Raw genomic sequence first — 16915 nt, forward strand, 5'->3', positions numbered from 1 at the left:
TTTAATTTTTGAGTGCAATTTGGTTTTTGAGTCGTTTTGCGCTGCCGTGTATATTGTCGTGATGCAAAAGGACACAAGAAACCTTTTGGCGATTTGATTTGTACGACGTTATGCATCGCCGCGGAAATTGCTCCGAAAATTGAGGACAATTCATGTTAAAATGAACGGAAACTGTTAGTGAGAGTGATAAAAACTATCCTAGCATGATGAATGGCTACAAATTCTTGTTAGGTGAGTACAATCAAGTTTAAATTTCCGCTGTGTGAACAGTCAGTGCTATTTCATCATTACAGGAGTAGCCAAAACAATCAAAAACGACGATACCTTTTCACACTCCTTGAACGGGGACAGATTTGTCGAAGGTGGTGGCCGGAAACGTCCAATCAAATTCGCAATGGATAGTCCCACAAAGTAATGAATCTGAGTGTCTTAGAGTGGCATCTTCCAAAGTAACAATTAGATAGGAATATTGTTCAAATATTTCTTCAAACAACTCCGAATGAACATAGCATAGATTCGGGCCAAAGGAATTAGTTCTTGGGATCAAACTAATTGATTGGCGAAAAGGACGTTTGCGCCTAACGAGAAATGCAATAGGTCGTAAGAACATTTTCATTGAAATTAACAGACTAACGCAAGTTTTGAGTACATCCACATGTTCTCCTTCTGGTTTTGCATTGAATTTAGAATTTTCGGACGAATTTGACAAACAGTCTTAAAATAACAATTAAAATTGTTCTTCAATACTTTAATAGCGATTATCTCGAAACACATCAAGTGGTTCATACGACCTAATCAAAACAAATTCTAGTTTTTTTTTTGAAGAGTTGGAGTAGGCGTCGATTGAAAAGCGGACAAGAATTTTTTTTCCATCCTTCCAACAATAATTTTCTTAGGGGAAAGTTGTTTATTTATAGCAAGCAAGATCCCATAATAGTAAACAAAACAAACAAAAGCTTTGAGGATCCAGGTCTATTAACGATGAGGGTTTTGAATTGAAGAACTAATGCCTCCCTATTAACTGAAAGCTTCTTATAGGAGTTAAAAAAATAATTTTTATGGTTCACCGTAACACTAGTCAAAAGTGTCTCCCAAGCATTTCCTTCAACCCCAGTCCCAACCAAAATTATTTTGCTAGGATGTAAAGGTAACCTCGGTCATAATGCAAAAAATAGATCTTTCATCCATGTCTCTTTTTTTTCAATCTATCCATTGACTACTACGACGTGGCCGGCACCGTTATTGACGTTTGAATAGAGTACGCATTTCGAAAAATTATTTTTAAAGAATAACACTTCTTTCAATCATAGAGTACCGTCAAACGGGGCATCATGCAACAGCGGGATTAGATATAATACAACGGGATTACATAATAGATACAACATTTATATAACACCACACTGATTCAAATTTTAATTTGATGTAATGTGATAAAGTTATCTTTCAATGATTACAAAATGATGTTGACATAGTTTCTAACAACCTAAGATTGTTTTTTTAAGTTTTTGATTTTTATATGAAATTTGAAAAATCTAACAATAAATGTTCAATTTTTAACATTTTTCGATGCCGTAAAAAACGTTACCCAGTATGACGAATTGGCTTAATAATATCGCCTACAAACTTTATACTGGTTTTCTCATCTCATACAAACACTGTTGATTTAAAAATATTTTTCGAACAATCACTCATTTTTTTAAATAAATATTTTTATAATTCAGTTAGGTGCCTGGGGTAAAATGCAACAAAATGCAAATCAAAGAAACACCTTGTAGATCTCATTTCCATATGCTGGAATATGATTGTTTTGCATCACGAGTTTGTCAACATTGAAATTTTTTTCATTCAAACATTATTTTTTATGATTTCGGCTTTAACAATTTTTAGGAGTATTGTTTTACCCCTAAATGTATGCAGCACCCTTATTTTCAGAAAAAATATTAAAATAAGTTTTAACAATACGAAATATCACTGCAAATGGTGTTTTCATGCGTAACGATCTTAAAGTCATCGCAAATTTATCATAAACTATACATTTTCATACGTTTTCATAAGATTTTTCATCAAAAACAAAGTTTGTTGCAAGTTACCCCATTTTCAGAGGAGGATGAAAATCGCATGTTTTTAGAAAATTAAAAATAACTGAAGAAACTAATAATTTTTATGACTACGCCAATTTGATGTCCCATCAACCTTAAAACTTTTGATGCATAAGGGGTATGATTAACTGTGAATATAAAGTTTTTGGAAGCCATTGAAATTGAAAATTGTTGCATGTTGCCCCAGTTGACGGTATCTATCTCCGGACAAGAAAATTAGCACTTATTCTGCGCTGCGCGTGCGGTGATGATAGCCAAGTCACTCGAATCACTCGAATCCAGAAATCGCTTTAGGTGAGGAAAGTCACTTCGGATGAACTTTAGGAATGAACCTCTGTCACTTCACTTACACCGACTATCGGAATAAGGTGACTACAGTCCCGTGCCCGTGACGGTAAGGTAACTCGACTATCGTCACCTGACGTGCGGCGCAAAATAAGGGCCATTATTTCCTATTGAGATTCATCGAAATATATGATGAATAATAATAATGAAACTAGGGTGACTAGGAGCAAAAAGGTACCATTAGTTGTTTTGCAGATTAAGACTTTTCTGCCGTATAATCCATCAGCGTATTCAAATCGGATTGCTAGTAAATTTGTTTGTTCATTAAATCAGTAGATCCGTTTTTTCAGTACTTAATGGTGCAAACAAACAACAAACAAGAGTAATACCGTAGAGGTTGTCATAAGCGATTTTGGCGACAATTCGTCAAATCGTATTTTACTTTGAACAAAAAATCAATGCATGTATGTGTAAAATGTGTGTATGTGTGACTGATTTAAATTATTTTCAACGACGTTTAAAATCTATGAATTTGCTCAAGAGTCTGAAAGATTTAGCTTATTTGATTGGAGCATAGAATAATTTGTTACAAGAAAGCCTTCTATTAAAAAACGTTATTCTATGCAAATCAAATAAGCTGAATCTACCTAACTCTTGAGCAAATTCAGAGATATCGATCAATGAAAATAAATCAAATTTTCAAAACTGAAAGTGAAAGATCAAAGTTTTACGGTTTACAATTGCAAACTCGATCCATATTCAAATTTTAGATTTAAGTTCGATTTTTTTAAAACCGCAATATTAATGATTTTAAACGATACAGTGAGAAAATCCTCAGTTCCCTGCAGATTTCATTCCGTAAAAATGTTTATTTATGAGCAAATATTTTTATTTTAAAATTTAAATCCTGTTTATGATATAAACCTGCAAAAGAAACTGAAATTCAACTTTAAAGTTGTGGGTTTCAGCTTGAATTTTGAAATTTAATTATAAATAAAAATTATATTATCATCCGCATATTTTTATCTTGATTGTAAAATGAATTGACGAGCTGAATCTATACCTGAATTTTGAACATAATTTTTAAATCTGGAACTTGAAATCAAAATTTGAATTTAGAATCTGTTTCCAAATTTCAATACGATTTCTAAATGTAAATTCAGATCATTATTTGAAATATGAGCCAAGATGTGTGTCAGAGGCCTCAATAATCTGCATCTAGAATTTAAATTTGAAGATTTTTTAATCAGTCTAAATTAAAGCAGGAACAAATATCAATTTCTTCTTTTGTTAAATTTAAGTGTAGAGTATTATAGCTCGCTTCCTTTTCCTGGGCCCTCATAGGGGGATTAACCAGAATGTAATGAATGAATTTTGTAGGTTGGCCCAATTAACTGACCTGTGCCAAATTTCAGCTCAATCGGATTTGATTTAGGGGTGCTTCAAAGCGCTTCAAAGTTTCGGCTTTTCAGTTGTCCCTCAAAAATCACCAAAGGGCGGCCTAAAGGGGGGCCCAAAGGAAATCGAAAAAAAAAAACGAAATTGTAATTTTGATGCTAAATGACTTGACAAATTTGAATCTTGATGCCAAATGACTTCAAAATGCATAAAACGTCAAAATCTGATGTAATGTCGAATAAAATGTTTTGTCAAAAATCGACTAAGTCGGTTTTTCGAAAAAAAACGACTTTTTTTTTCGAAAAACAGCAAAACCCCAGAAAGGTCGATTTTTTACCAAAAAAAAAAATTTTTTCGGGATAACACCAGATTTCGACGATTTATGACTTTCTAAGTCATTTTGCATCGAAATTTTAATTTCGGTTTTTTTTTCAGAATTTCTTCGGTCCCCTCCTTTGGTGATTTTGGAAAATTAAGTCGATTTTGACCAAAAAGTATTTATCAAGATAACACCAGTTTTTGACGTTCTATGCATGCTTAAGTCTTTAGGCATCAAAATTTAAATTTCGTTTCATCATTTTTTGCGATTTTCTTTGGTCCCCCCTTTTGGTGGTTTTTGAGGGTCGGAAAACCAAAACTTGGAGCGCTTTGAGGCACCTCCAAGTACGATTGAGCTGAAATTTTTCACAGGTCTGTTTTCGGGCCAATCTACAAAGGGTTTATGGTCGATTTTCAAAATTCGATCATGAAAGTTTTTCTCATACATCCATTGCCACAAGTAACTCTAAAAGCCTGAATTAATTGTCTGCCAAACACAGCTTGCAAACTCGCAACAACTTCCATGTTCCATCATTAGAATGGGTGTCAATTTTTGAACTTCAATCTACCACAAACCAATCTCGGTACATGAGGCTAGCTGCTAGACCAATATTGTCAGCCAATTTAGCAGACAATCAACTGACGGTAATTGAGTTATACGGAGCTATTTTGCTTACTTAATTTTATCAAAGCGAACCCCCGTCTGTACATCATCATCATCATCGTCACCTTTTCACACTGAGATGTCAGTTGAAAAGGGTGACGGGATTTGTTTTTGTTTAAAATAAAAATAAGAAAAAGGTTATGATATTTCATGATAAACATGTTTCAACAAAATAGAAAAATAACTAAACGCACAACGATTGAATGAAATCATAGCTTGTGCACCATTTTTGTGCATATCAGCCATTTCAATCAAAAACCGCTATTAAAGTATGCACAAAATTACGAGGCACTTGAAGTCAAGTTCAAACATAAACAAATATTCTTCGAGGGAGATATTTTTCTCTTCTGTAGAAAAGAAAAGAAGCGAAATGAACAAAAAGCTTTTACTCAATGAGATTATTCTGTTTACAAAAAAAAAAAGTTTTGCAGATAGCCAATTGAAATCAATTGGGTCATGATACAAATAATCTGAATTCTGAATTCTGAATTCTGAATCTGAATTCCAAATGCTGAATTTCGATTCTGAATTTTGATTCTGAATTAGAATCCGAAATTTTTATTCTGAATTTTGAATTCTGATTCTGAATTCTGATTCTGAATTCTGATTCTGATTTTGAATTCTGATTCTGAATTCTAATTCTGAATTCTGATTCCAAATTTTGATTCTGAATTCTGATTTTTAATTCTGATTCTGAATCTGAATTCTGATTCTGAATCTGAATTCTGATTCTGAATTCTGATTCTAAATTCTGATTCTGATTCTGAATTCTGATTCTGAATTCTGATTCTGAATTCTGATTCTGAATTCTGATTCTGAATTCTGATTCTGAATTCTGATTCTGAATTCTGATTCTGAATTCTGATTCTGAATTCTGATTCTGAATTCTGATTCTGAATTCTGATTCTGAATTCTGATTCTGAATTCTGATTCTGAATTCTGATTCTGAATTCTGATTCTGAATTCGGATTCTGAATTCTGATTCTGAATTCTGATTCTGAATTCTGATTCTGAATGCTGATTCTGATTTCTGATTCTGAATTCTGAATCTGATTTCTGATTCTGAATTCTGATTCTGAATTCTGATTCTGAATTCTGATTCTGAATTCTGATTCTGAATTCTGATTCTGAATTCTGATTCTGAATTCTGATTCTGAATTCTGATTCTGAATTCTGATTCTGAATTCTGATTCTGATTTCTGATTCTGAATTCTGAATCTGATTTCTGATTCTGAATTCTGATTCTGAATTATGATTCTGAATTCTGATTCTGAATTCTGATTCTGAATTCTGATTCAGAATTCTGATTCTGAATTATGATTCTGATTTCTGAATCTGAATTATGATTCTGAATGCTTATTCTTTATTCATTTCTGAACTTAACTATGATTTGTTTTTCGAACTGCGAACGCCTTAGCTGTTGTATCTGGTTTAATAATTTTCACGTTGAACTAAATGTTTAACGTTCACTTTTTTACCGAAGGTCACATCACGTAAAAGTTTCGCGAATCGGCTCAACTTTGTTCCGTACGCCTTAGAGATTTATTTCATTTATCCGGAATCATTACTTGCTTAACCACTTTTTAACTGCCCCAATTCCGGTTGCCCTTGATTCGATTCGATTCGATTGAAAGTTCGATTTTCCAACGATTCTAAATCCAATAGCCAGTCCCATTGAAATCGAACATCCCTAAATAAAGCTTACCTTAGATTAAACCTTTTTAAAAACTGAACTCAAAATGACACTTTAAATTTAAATTGTTTTCAAACAAATCCACTTAAGGTTGTAAACAGCACACTTGAATCAGAAAAATTAAAAAATGTTTTCCCGCCACTGCTGCAATAAAGTTGAACTGTGAATGAAGCAAAAAAAAATCTGCACTTGAAATCACTGAACCAGCATTTGTCACACTTGGCCGAGTCCGGAAAACCGTCGTCGGTCGTCCACTTGTCTTGACCGAAAGCACTTCCGGCAGTCACAAAGCCACAGAGAAGAGTGCGTGCGTGGTTTCTGCACACACAGCCCGCATTCAACAGGTTGGACACCCCCCACAACAGCCCTCCACACACTAGATATTTGTCACTCAAGAACGAATGAAAGCACGCACGCACGCACGATTTCGAACAACACAAGGAAAAGGTAGGATATTTTATTCACCAGCCACTAGACAACTCACGAGAAGTGCACACGATCGTACCGTTTCTATGCTACTGAAAGTTGAACCTGCTCTTGACAGGGTTTTTAAGGTTGAAGCACTGACTGAGGACTGAATGAGCTTCCTCCCCCATTACAGGCGCAGTCGAGAAGGGTAGAACAACGAAAGCTTCGCCGTTTTGCCGTTCCATCATAAAGCCAACTGGTTTTCGAATTTTGTGCGATTCGCTCATTCTCACGTTTCCATTTGCCATTCTGACTTCTGTCTGAGTAGTAAATCGACTCTCGAAAGAACGCTTGGAAACTGGAATCATACGAGCTTTTCTTCCCTCCTCGGTAGTGTTTGTTATTCTACTCAATAAAGTTGGATTAAAACCCTCTTTTAGGAAGTTTATTTGAAGAAAGTTCTTCTTAAACCGGAATACCTAAAGCAAAAACAAAATTATAAAAAATAAAAACAACTTAAACTTAAGGTTCTAATTTACGATAAGAATGGAAAAAGTCAGTTTAGAAATACAGAATTTAATTTTAGAATTTTTAATGCAAAATTCAGTTGGCAGATTTGGAAATGTTCTAATCTTTTCATTATAAGACAGTATTTTCAAAAAATTACGTTCAAATTGATAAAACTTTCTAAATTTTGAAATAAAAAAAAAACACTTTAATTTGAATAATGTCGATAAAATGTATTGTAAAACTAATCGATAATGCGTTGGCCTAGAAAGCCGGAGATTGCAGGTTCAAATCCTGCACAGTGCCGTACTTTTTCGACCTTTTGCAAACATCTAAAAGCTTTTTGATTTTCTTTTACTTCTCTGACAATCTCATCTTTCCTGATACACTCATTTTCAAAATTAAAAAAAAACTTATCTATACGTTATATTATATGAGAATGCAAATGCTGCTTTTGAATTTTGACTCTCCTGCTTTTTTTTTTAAATAATTTCTAGGCACTGACGAAAAATGAATGCATATTGAAAAAGAATCAATTCTTAATCCGCCCAAGTGCACACAGGAGTATATAGAACAAAGAGTTGACCAAAAGTTTTTATTTATGTTTATACTCAGTCATATGTTTGAATACTTTGGAATACGACTCTTAAAATTAAAAATACCATTAAAGTTTATAAAATTAATTTTTAGCCAATTTAATTTCCTAGCAATGATTTTTAAGCATACTGATAAAAAAAAGTCAGTATCTAATCCGCTTGATACTTCAGATATTATCTTCAACCTCGAAAGCACCATTTCATGGAGCTCCTTTGCTTTTTTTCACGTATTTTTCGTCTATCTGGAGCACATCGTGCAATTTAAAAAAAAAAGCCTTTTCTGTTTAAGGGTTTTGATCACCGCCATTTGTTGTTATCTTTTTAAGTTGTAAGTTTCTGATAATTGTCGAACCAAATTATAACAATTTCTTTTACGTATCGGCCTTCTGCACAATTTCAGCCATCTTCTGAAAAATTCAGATGTAAAATATAAAAACTTTGAATTTATACACATAATTTACAAAATGTCTTTAAATCACTACATTTTTCTAGTGATTATGAGACATTGTGAAAATAAGGTGTATAAATTAAACGTTTTTTTTTTAATTTAATATCTGAACATAGTTTTTCTGGAGATGGCTGAAATTGTCCAGCAGGTCGAAACGGCAAAAAAATGTTGTTATTGTATTCGACAAACACCGAAAAATATTACCTTAAAAAGATAACATGAGCCTTTTCTCTAAAAATATAAGATTTGCTTAGAGCGATCTTTATACTGCCAGATTATTCTAAACAGCTGAGCTCTAAAAAATGAACGATCTTCTGCAAACTAAAATTTAAAAATTAAGTTCAATAAGTACTACTTAACTTAAAACCCGTAACTGAAAATGAAGGGAATAGTGTATAACTTTAACCTTCCTTTGTGGTTCAAAAAAAGGACAACGCTAGGGACGTATAGACCCGGATTACTATTTTGGCTGTATCTTCAAAACTACTGAACCGATTTTCATAAATTATACCATTTTGGAATCGTCTACATGTTGACTTTCTGTTTACGAAGAAAAAAAATTCATCATAATTTTTTAGGACGTCTAAAATTGAGCAGAAAGACAAAATGGTCAAAAAAGATGGCATTTTTGACCAAAGATCGTGACCATCCCGGTTTGAATAATGAAATTTCTTTATGTCAGCTACATTGAGGCTGTTTTAGAGATTCATTTCAAGTTATAACAGGTTGTCGTTTCTTATGTCATACTCCATGAATGAAAATACAAGGAAAAATTAAAAATCATTGATTTCAACTTCTTGAAAACCATTGTATTTTTCATTTAATAATTAGCTTATATTTTTGAAACTGGGCCGATGAATTATTTCAACTATAAACACATGAAAACCAATGGAAACTGACTACATTTCATTTTTTGTGATATTTTAATCACATGAGGAATCGCGAAGTGATTCCAGAAATTTGCTGAACCACATTTCAACAGAAAATGGATTAAGTGTGCAGATATCAAATTCTTGATTTAATTGAATTTTTATGAACTTTTCAAATAACCAGCTGTGATCTGTAAAACCAAGCACTTTTATTATATTATTTACATAGTATTCCGTCTCACGACATAACTTGACGAACATAATTCCTAAAATTCACTTGGTCCATGGCAACCGTTCTCCAATTTCTCGGGCATCCCACGTTCGCCAGATCACGCTTCACTTGGTCTAACCATCTCGCTCGTTGCGCCCCCGCTCGTCTTGTTCCTACCGGATTCGTAGCGAACACCTGTTTTGCAGGACAGTCGTCCGGCATTCTCGCAACATGTCCCGCCTAGCGTATCCGACCAGCCTTCACCACCTTCTGGATACTGGGTTCGCCGTAGAGTCGCGCGAGCTCGTGGTTCATCCTTCGCTTTTATTATATCAATATGAGCTTTTAATCTATGTGAATTCATATCGATCAAAAGTTAATCAACACGACTTTAACAAAATGAACTATCTCTAATGAAAAACACCAATTTTTTAAGGGCTTTTGAGGTCGTTTTTTGAAGACCAAAATAATCAAAACTCAAAGAAGCATCTGATAGCAGACATTTGGAAGATTTCAAAGTGGTATAGTTTTTTAAAATCGGATCAGTAGTTTGGATTTTATAACAAAAAAAAATAAATCGGGCCTTTATGACCCTAACCAGCTAATTGTCTTTTTTCTGGGTTGGGTGATCTGGTAACCCTATTCAAAAATCTTAAAATGAGAAAATGTAGAGCTCTTTATTTTAGGAAAGAGTCAGAAAATTTATTTTTTTTTATTTACGACACTTTACTATCCTTGTGACAATCGTGTAAAAAAAAAGTTCATGTATCTGTAGCTTCAACCGTTCCTGAGATATTGCTTCGGGAAAGTACAGTTCGGGTCATTTAGACCCTAATCGCAAAGGAAGGTTAATTCAATTAAAAACTTTGCTACTTTTATTGATGTTCCACGAGATTAACATTTAATGAAAATGTTTAATAAGGTAAATAAATTATTTACAATAAGCACTAAAGAACAATTTTCAACTATTATTTGAAAAGCTTTTATGTTGTTGAGCATCTATTTTAAATAAACATGGCGCATAGAAAGTTTTAACAAAACCGGAGAAAAAAATTTCTACTTCAACATTGAAAATATCACGAGTGCAGAAGTATGTATTTTTCCAGTACACGGTTGATGAAGTTATGAATTTTAGCATTATGTAAAATTTGTTGCTTGGACTGGGAACATAAACAAAACACTTATGTATTTAACAAATAAAACTTTGAAAACTGCAAACAAAATGAAGGGTTTTTAAAAGCTGAGTATTTGAATCATATTTTTTGCAATCGCTTAGCCTCAAATATAACTTCGCTAAATTTTATTTGATTTCTCCATTTCAAAATTTGTTTTTCAATCACTTCCACAACGTGGAATTCACATGTTAAACTGTGACCCAATTTTTATACGGTATGTTGTAAAATTCCAGTTGATAAAAATATTGAGGTTCTGATAGCCCCTGTTGTTCGCAAAAAAAAAATTGAAAAACTGACTGGTACATGGTGTCAAATGTGTTCAAGAAGACAAAAAAACATAAAATTCATTTTTTAATTTTGACTTTTGGCCAGGGTTTTGATTGAAATAGGAGAGATACCCGGGGCATAATAGGCACTCCATTTTTCGAATAAGGTACGAATTTTTTCAAATAAATTTTCATGAGGAACTGTTTTGTAGTTCCTACACAGTACATTTTTGCCTCGATTTCCAGCAAAAAAAAATTGCTGGAAATTTTCAGCAATCCAATTTTTTTGCTGGAAACCAGCAATCGGTTTTCTGATTGCTGGATTTTTCAGCATTCGGTTGTGTTCTTGTCATTTTTGCTGAAAACCCAGCAATCGGATTTTGAATTGCTGGACTTTCCAGCAACTCATCTAGTTTGCTGGAAAATCAGCAATCGAGTTGTCAAATTGGAGTCTGTTTGTTTTCGTACGCTGAAAAACGCCCCTACTCGCATAACAGTCCCATATGAATTTTCGTCATTTTCCATCTAACCTGACGGTTCGTCATTTTGAACTTTGAACTTCAATATAAAACAATAAAAAAAAAGATTTGTTCTAGAAATTTCGAAAAAATTATCAAGTCTTGACTGTCTCATATGAAATATACCCGCATAACAGTCCCTTATGTGATATACCTCGGATGTAGTTACCTTACTATGTTTCTTTCGGATATCTTGGATTTAACGCTTTAAGTCATTAAAAAAATATTCAACTCACTTGAGTTTTTAAGGCAAGCTAAAATAAAGGAATTAATGTCTTTCTGTGAGAAAGACTATCAGAAACAACTAAAAATCATGAGATTAAAATTAAAATGTGGAATTCAAGATATTCTCCCACAAGTATGTTTCTATTTTTTAAAACTGATTTCAGAAGTTCAGAAATGATCAAATATAAATCTTAGAAAGTAGCTTCGTGAGCAAAACATATTCTGTATATGACTGGTATCCGAGTAGATTTGAAAAAGGTCTCGAATATGCCCACATAACAATCCCATAATAAACAAAAATGATCCTCCAAGCCTTACCAATTGCCTAATTTCGAAAATTTCAGTTCCTACGATTTATTATGACAACCATTTCATTAAACGATTTTTGTTTATGCTGGAAGTTGTGGTCACAATTTGAAAATATAATCCAAAACCGAAAAAGTTGATTTTCTCGCTTGCACGTTTTTGCATATGGGACTGTTATTTTTTTTAAAGAAGGGGCAGTATAGTGACTAATTTTCAACTTTTGGCATTTTTAAACGTTTTTATCTCCTTTTTTATGTTTAGGCCCGCTAGGAAACAGACTTTTTAGTGTCTGAACACGAAACAATGAAGTAACTATCAAATTAAAGCTGTTAAAGGTTAAATTAGCGTCCTTCTTAAGGTGGCCATTATGCTCTTATCTCCCCAGCAAGTACATATGTAGCTCGATTGCAAGCGATGAGCTCGGGTTCGAGGCTTGGTAATGTGAGTTTATAGTAACAAATAAAGTTGATCAATTTAAATCAAATTGGAAGCGGACTTGAAAAGGCATATGCAGGAGCGAAAAAGTTATTTTTTCGATTTTTTGTACTGCTTACGGAAGTGCTTTTTAAAGCTGGCTAGAAGATGTTTAGTAATTTATGCGAACTTTTTGCCAACTTTAAAGTTTGTTTAGCTACTTAAAAATTGGGCTGAAAGTCGTGAGAAAGAAGTCGTTTTAGAGAAACTTTGTGTCTTCCACCGAACTGGTTCTGCTTGAAGATCCAGTGCGGCTCAAAGTGAAAACTCACGTCTAATGTGCAAAACAGCTTTGCCTCAAGATTTCAAACCGACGCCATGTACACCAACCTGTCCGCTGCTTTCGACTAAGTGGGCCATGAAATAGCTATCGCCAAACTTGATCATATTGGTTTTTGTGGGCCTCTACTGGAATGGATTTGTATCTACCTAACAGGTCGAAAACTCATTCTACGAAGGATAAAACCTTTCTCCAACCTATTTCCTGCCACATCTGGAGTGCCTCAAGGGCGCTATCTGGGACCAATTCTATTCTTGATTTATTTCAACGACGTGCAGTTGCTCTTCGATGGACAAAAATTAACTAATTCTAATTACCTGAAATTATTTTATCCCTTCACCGTCCCCGATGACGTCAAATTCCTGCAGGACCTTTTCGCCTCCTGGTGTGATGTCAATTTCCTGCCTTTAAATCGCAGTCAATGCGCAGCAATTTTATTCTCCCGTAAGCGGCTCCCATTAACAGCAGTTTATTTCCTCAGCGTTCCTCCTGCTAGAATCATGTTTTTGAATCCATTTTTATAGAAATTGACTGAAAACCTCTTATTCACAACTCCTATCTCTACCTCCCCGCGGTGCCGGCTGGGGTGCAAGTAACCTAAGCGGAGATCGGGTACCCAACCCCGGTGGATGCTTTGGTCGCATGCAGACTGAGAAGGTGGCCGTACGCGTCTGTTCCCCAGGTCAGGGGCGGCGTGCAACAACAACCGAGCGTCTGTTCTCCAGGTCAGGGGCGGCTCAAACAGCGTCTGTCTTGCAGCAAGCGGCTGAATTTATGAAATGCGGCTCCCGCCAGCTAAGTCCAAGATGGCAGCCCCATCGCGGGATAGGGACTTTAGGCTAACAACCTACTGCTCCCGATTCATAACTTGTTACGGAATCCGAAAGAAATGACCGATCTGGAACTTTGGCGACGACTTTTAGCATGAAAACACGGACACGAATTGGAACTTGGAATGTTTTAACCCTTGCCCAACAAGGCAAACTGGAACAACTTGCTAGAGAGGCTAGCCGCCTCAAGCTTGAAATTCTGGGACTGAGCGAAGTCCGTTGGCCTAATACTGGAGAACACAAGACACAATCCGGGCAAGTCCTGCTTTACTCTGGCATACGAGGAGAACATGCTACTCGGGAACGAGGAGTTGGTTTCCTGTTAAGCCCGCAGGCCTACGCGGCCCTCATTAGATGGGAACCGATAAACGAAAGAATAATCGTAGCCAGATTTAGAACACGGGTTAGAAACCTTACAATGGTCCAGTGTTATGCGCCAACTGACGTTGCCGATTTGCAGGAGAAAGAGCAGTTTTACAGTCAACTGAACAGCGTGGTAGAGAGAATTCCGAAGGGTGACATTCAAATCCATTTGGGCGACTTCAACGCAAAGATTGGCTCCGACAATCAAGACCTTGAGCGCATCATGGGGCGCCATGGCCTAGGACAGATGAGCGAAAACGGAGAGCTGTTTGTAGAATTTTGTGGCAACAACAACATGGTGATCGGTGGATCGCTCTTCCCCCATCGACCAGCACATAAGGTCACTTGGGTATCCCGAGATGGCCGAACAGAAAATCAAATTGACCACATCTGCATCAGCCGAAAATGGAGAAGGAGCCTTCTTGATGTCCGCAACAAGCGAAGCGCAGACATTGCATCTGACCATCACCTCGTCCTTGGCGAGATACGACTGAGAGTTGCGCGTGTCCAACGGCGTGAGGAGAAAGTCGGGTGTCGATACGACGTCCGCCGGTTGGAGAATCCAGAGGTGAAAAGGGCATACGTTGAACAGCTAGAATCCCGAGCCTCGGAGCTGCCGACAGACGGAACAGTCGAAGAACAGTGGTGTGGAATCAAGAATGCCTTTATCACGACGAGCCATGGTACTCTCGGTAAAGTTTGTGGAAGAAGAAGTGACTGGATGACGGATGAAACTTGGAGGATGGTCGATGATCGGAGAAAGGCGAAAGTCGGAATTGAGCAGGCATGTACCGGGTCAGCCAAAGCAGCCGCCCGCTTACGATATGCGGAGCTGGAAAAGGCAGTTAAACGAGCTTGTAGACGAGACAAGAGAGCCTGGACAAACTCCCTAGCCGAAGAGGGGGAAAGAGCCGCCGCCAATGGAGATATCCGATTACTTTATGACATTTCTCGCCGCCTCAGTGGTGCAAGGACTAATGCAAGAATGCCGCTGAAAGACCGAGCAGGTCAGTTATTGACCGATCGAACAGATCAGCTCAAACGATGGACTGAGCACTTCGAACAACTCTTCCGAGTCACGAATAGCGATGGCCAACAGAACCCGCAGCTTGAAGCGCCAACAGTAAGTCGCATAAATGGCGTCAACTCGGAAGCGCCTTCGCTGGCTGAAATAGAAGCGGCAATCAAAAACATGAAATCCAACAAAGCACCTGGGATCGATTGCATCCCTGCTGAAATGCTGAAAGCCGACCCTGCCCTGTCAGCACAAATGTTGCACCGTCTTTTCGCTGACATCTGGGATACTGCAACATTCCCGGCCGACTGGATGCAGGGTATCCTTGTAAAGGTCCCGAAGAAAGGAGACCTGACAGAGTGCGGTAACTGGCGAGGCATAACGTTGATCTGTACAACCCTCAAAGTACTCTGCAAAGTGATCCTGAACAGGATCCAGGAGAAAATCGACGCTACACTCCGACGGCAACAAGCTGGATTCCGATCCGGACGATCATGTGTGGACCACATCACAACGCTACGAATCATACTGGAACAAATCAACGAATTCCAGGACTCTCTTCTGCTGGTGTTCGTTGATTTCGAAAAAGCATTCGACCGACTTAATCATGAAAACATCTGGGCGGCTCTAAGGCGACGAGGGGTCCCAGAGAAACTAGTCCATCTCATCGAAGCACAATACGAGGCATTTTCGTGCAAGGTCTTGCACGATGGTGTCTTGTCCGAACCAATCCCGGTAACTGCTGGAGTGAGACAAGGATGTATCTTATCACCGCTACTTTTCCTCATCGTAATGGATGAGATTCTGACTGGATCGATCGACTGTGCACCGAACCGAGGATTGCCGTGGAATCCTTTAACAATGGAGCAACTGAACGACCTTGACCTGGCAGACGATATTGTTTTGCTCGCCCAAACACAACCGGACATGCAGAGCAAACTCGACGACCTCACCGAAAGTTCCAAGGCAGCAGGTCTCAAAGTCAATGTCGGAAAGACCAAGTCAATGGAGATCAACACAGGAAATCCCTCCAGTTTCATGGTAGCTGGGCAACAAGTTGAGAAAGTGGAGTGCTTCCAGTATCTTGGTAGCCAGATAACGCCTGATGGTGGTACCAGGAAAGACATCGAAACCCGGATCAGAAAGGCCCGATTTGCGTTTGCGAGTCTCCGAAACATCTGGCGGTCACGCCAGATCTCTCTACGAACAAAAATCCGAATCTTCAACTCAAACGTCAAATCCGTATTGCTGTACGGGTGCGAAACTTGGTGCACATATGCGGTGACGACGCGAAAACTGCAAGTATTTGTAAACCGCTGTCTGCGGAACATCATCCGCGCTTGGTGGCCTGGCAACTGGATCTCGAATGAGGAACTACATCGCCGGTGTCATCAAAGGGCGCTAGAAATCGAGATTCGGGAACGTAAGTGGAGATGGATTGGGCACACGCTGCGAAAAGATGAAAACGAGATTTGCAGAGAGGCGCTTGACTGGAATCCAGAAGGTCATCGAAGAAGAGGCAGGCCCAGAAACTCGTGGCGGCGAAGCCTAGCCGCTGAAATCCGAACTGTCGACGAGAATCTTGACTGGGACCAGGTGAAGTCGCTGGCTCCGGATCGTCAACAGTGGAGGTCTTTTACCACGGCCCTATGCACCGGAGGATCGGCGCGGGATCATTAAACTAAAAAAAAAACTGAAAATCGTTTAAGTTATGTCATATATTAGCTGGATTTGTATGGGAGCCCCCCGTTCAAAATAAAAATGAGGTACTTTAAACTGTTTCAAAAATCCTCTAAAATCCTGATGCATTTCACGTTATTCTAACCACCCGTTTCTAACTGACGGTGTCACAAAACAAATGCATCCATTTATACATATAAGGTTGTTCGGATTACCCAAAACTCTAAAACACTTGTGGCTTTTCCTTGTTTCTGATCCAAAGGATAGAGAGCATAAAATCATCGTTC

At 37.2% G+C, this 16915-nt stretch overlaps 1 protein-coding gene across 3 annotated transcripts in view; it reads right to left on the reverse strand.

Annotated features, from left to right (window-relative positions):
- The window catches only part of LOC129759910 (aromatic-L-amino-acid decarboxylase-like), a 34084-nt gene extending 27017 nt beyond the window's left edge, over nucleotides 1–7067 (reverse strand). The window contains exons 1-2 of one of the 3 annotated variants that reach the window (XM_055757476.1): nucleotides 6942–7067; nucleotides 6470–6617 (exon numbers count right to left, since the gene is read on the reverse strand). The gene's annotated coding sequence lies outside the window, so the exon portion shown is untranslated. Of the gene's footprint in view, nucleotides 1–6469 lie in introns of all 3 variants that reach the window. The other 2 variants (XM_055757477.1, XM_055757479.1) reach the window with 2 other exon arrangements.
- Nucleotides 7068–16915: the final 9848 nt, after the last annotated feature.

The sequence above is a fragment of the Uranotaenia lowii genome, unplaced genomic scaffold (assembly GCF_029784155.1).
Source record: "Uranotaenia lowii strain MFRU-FL unplaced genomic scaffold, ASM2978415v1 HiC_scaffold_317, whole genome shotgun sequence".
In the NCBI taxonomy this organism is placed as follows: Eukaryota; Metazoa; Arthropoda; class Insecta; order Diptera; family Culicidae; genus Uranotaenia; species Uranotaenia lowii.